The following is a 3,995-nucleotide window of genomic DNA, read 5'->3' on the forward strand; positions in this document are numbered from 1 at the left end:
GCAAAAACATATTTTTGTATCACGCCTTCCGATCCGGTTAACGAGCATAGGTGCCCCCTCCCCTTAAAGAAAGAAAAGGAAGAAAATAGGTGGCTACTCGCGTCTATTTGTTTTTGTTGTACTATGAAATCAATTCGAGTCTTAGACAAGTTGCATCGTTAAGAGGGGACATCGAAAGAGGAAGAGAGATGATCAATGTGCATTCATATTCTCTTGTCACCCCAAAGCCAAAGTCTAAACCCATATTGCCATTTTTTTGTTATATTCTGAGGCTGCTCTCTAAGGGGAGGTTGGAGTCTCCGGATTTGCTTATGGCACCGAAGTTTCCGGTATATGCTCTCGACTTTGCTCCAAAGAACTTTCTCTGGCCACATGATTATACAAGGAGATTCCCGAAGTCTCCAAGTCTAGAGTATCCGGAGTTATCTTTCGTCGTGGCCACAGTGGATTCTCTATCTTTCGATCGGGGTTTCCTTTTGCAAAGAGAGGTCCAGCCGTCCAGGTACACCATTGTAGAAGCTTAAGCTCTAGGATTATACTCAATATGAACTATATCAATGTTATATTTCTAATCTTTTACAACATGGTTGATAAGCCTTTGAACATATGGTGCACATGGACAACTCCTGACTTGATTATAAGAGCTCCCTTTGATAATTACAAACAAGAATTCCATCAAGCTGAATGGTTTGACTTTGTGGAGATACACCATGATCTTCTTCGAGTGTCATCTCATGTTGGTTGTATGTCCATCTTTTGGGTCAAGTCTGTACCTCAAAATATATTTTAAGTATATAACGACCTAGAAGCACCTTCTCATTCTTACCATACTCATCTTCTACAATTGTGAGCATGTACAAGCACTGAGTATCTGTCTTCTCATAATCTAAATGATAAATGTTGTCAAACTTCTTTTTGTTTTCTGTGATATTCAATACTTGAGCAAATTCAACATTTCTGGGTGCATATATGTTGTCATTCGTCATCCCGATAAGGTAAAGACTGCATCATTGGCAAACAATAGAACTAAAGAATTTCTTCTTCATTCCTATCTTATTTTATAGAAAGGAGTCCGTCAAATTTGTTTGCTTCACATATCTCCTTGACGTTTCAATACTTCTTCTAAATTCTTTTGTAAATCATGTATCTCAACCCGTTCCTGATAAGGAACCGAATCACTGTGCTTAATGTGCAACTCCCTGGATCAATTGCTAGCACACACAATACGTCAATACATGATGAAATACCAAGAAAATCATATGTCATGAGTATTTGAAAATATAGTCTTTAATACATCACATACACTACTATAGAGGCAAATAGCACTGGCCGGCAAAATCATATCATCATTGACGTGCTTCAGGCCCGTCAATGCTTCTGATTCAGTGATGACTTCGACTTCACAAACGGACCAGGGGGTTGATCAGTGATACAACTCCATTCATTTTCATGGTTGTCCTTTCTTTTTGTTTTGTTACCAGCGATGGAAGTGACAAATGAGAAAACATACACACGCAATATGTAAATTAGGGGTTTAAAGCCAACATGTAAATTGAACACACTTCATAGCCAATATATTGAACATACGTCTAAACCTACAAATATAAGTCTATAGTGATGTGTGCAAACTATCTCGTCATCCTAAGCAGTTCACCTGCCTCGCCTTTAGTAAATTTCCGTACTACTTTGTGAAAGCATATTTGCTCCCATGGTGGTTTTGGTAATTTATGTCAACATACATGTTGTCGAACTAACACTTCCATCGAGTATATTTCAGGAAGAGTTCAACACAGGCTTGTACATGGATGGAGATGTGGACCCCTTCAGTTGTTAAGTTCAAGCATTGGCCATGAGTCAGCATAGCCTTCAAGACTCTGCATTTTTTGTTAAGTGCTCAATGATCACACTGAGTTCATAGAAAAACCAATACTATTAAAAGGGGATGATGTTTTGATCATGAGTCATTTGCTCAAGTGCTTGAAAATATTGCTTCAAAACCCTCAACCACTTTCTCAATATCCAATCTTTCCAAAACCCTAAGTTCCATCTCAGTCACACCGAAATCTATCCATCCTGACCCAACGAGATACACCAGACAGAGCCATAAGCCAAACACTAGAAACTCGGTTCTACCGAGATGACATTCGGTCCCAGCGAAGTGCATTAACCAAGTTTCTGTAACCCATCGTTTTTTCTTGCCGAGGTTAAATTTTTGCTCATATGGTTGACGAGTTTAACTGTAAAAGAGGGCATGGTATTTATTAAGGAATGGAGGACTTTGGATCCGAACATGATATGACAAGAAGGGAACTCACCTGCCAAGCCGAAGACATCAATAGAAGAAGCCATTTCGGGGAGGGAACTACAGTCCTTGGCTTTGGAGACCAGTTCAGGGGCTACTGAGGTGTCATGGATTAAGTGGTGTCAGTCTGTACGGCCCGATGCCTATGGGACGAGCTAAGGGCCCGCTAATCACTGAAGGAAGGACTATTGAAGTTGTGGCCCTCGACGTGAGCTGGATGGAAACCTCCAAGGACTTGACATGTACTTCATGGGAAGGTGCTAGTAGCCCGCGGGTTTATTCCTAATTGATAATCGAGCATATGTGTAAGCTAGGTACCCCCGGTGTGCAGGGGCGAATCTACCTGCAAGGCTGTGAGGGTGAATACCCCCACTCATTTTTTCAGTCCACCTATACTAGGGCCAGGATATGCAGCATTGCCCCCACTTGGCCGAAGGCATTTGCTCCCACTCCCGTTTTTTTTTCTGTTGTATGCTTAAAGCCCGTGTGTTAGAAACAGATAGGTTATTAGCCCATCTGGTGGTTCTCGCTAGAAACGTGATTTTAGGTCGAGTTTGAGATGCGTTCGTTGCCTTTTTCAATAAAGGGTGCTTTTTTATTGACTCATAGTGTAGCATCGAGGGATACAATCATAATGAGTACACACCCGGCCTCTGCACAACTAGGATGCACACAGCCAACACAACACACGCACCCACACGATCACTTCGGCAAAGAGCAAAGTCATAAAAGACCAAAGCTATGCCTAGCTGGAGAAAAGAAAACCCAAAGAATTGAAAGCAACGATAAACGATATACAACAGTGAGCATCGGCGTCAACCATCTCTTCACAACACAAAGACCACGAGAAATGCTCTTCAAAAGCGACGCCTCCAGAAAGGGAACGACGTTCAAGCGCCGCCATCGCCGAATCCAACCACCAAGGTTAGATCATGGGTTTTCACCCTGAAGATGTTGTCCGAGCCAATTCCGAGCAATGCCCTCATCAGGGTAACGACGCAAAAGAACGCCGCCATTGCCAGATATGACCAACTAGGTCAAACCTATGGTTTTCACCACGGAGCTCGAGATTAGGTACTACAGAAGTACCATGCAATCGCAGTAGTCTTGTGTCCTCTCCTCCACTTTCCTCGATCCCAGTAGTTGCATATGCGCACGGTCCTTGTGACGGGGGATGTCCACGCCCGTACGAGCAAGCTGACAAGACGAGACAAGATCTTCTCGCCACCATCCGACGAAGACTTTGACAGGGAAGAAGGACTGTTGGCACCACCAAATCCCGAGATGGGGACACTCTGAAGGCCCACACCATCCTCACAAGTAGCAGCTGTTGACTGATCTGTATCAGACGGCAGCTCCATGAGCTGCCACTACCTCCGCTGTCCTCGCCAGTGGACGCAGATCATCCAGGTTTGAAGCTCTTCAGGTAACCAGTCTAGCCCATAAGCAGACAGCAGCCTGTGCACCAGATGCGTTTGTTGCCTGATCTGCTACTCGCGTGACTGCCGTCACGAGCTGAAGCCGTCGCGCTGCCGCCTGCTGCTCTACGCTGCACATACAAGACGCCCCTCCAGCGATCTCCCCGGCCGGCCGGCCGACTTGCCATCCCCATGGAAGAAACTGTACTGATCTATCATTCAATCAAGGTATAAGCCCTAGGTTTAGACGTTTAGTTCTCTCCTTTTATAATTTC

Source organism: Triticum aestivum, chromosome 6D, assembly GCF_018294505.1.
Source record: "Triticum aestivum cultivar Chinese Spring chromosome 6D, IWGSC CS RefSeq v2.1, whole genome shotgun sequence".
In the NCBI taxonomy this organism is placed as follows: domain Eukaryota; kingdom Viridiplantae; phylum Streptophyta; class Magnoliopsida; order Poales; family Poaceae; genus Triticum; species Triticum aestivum.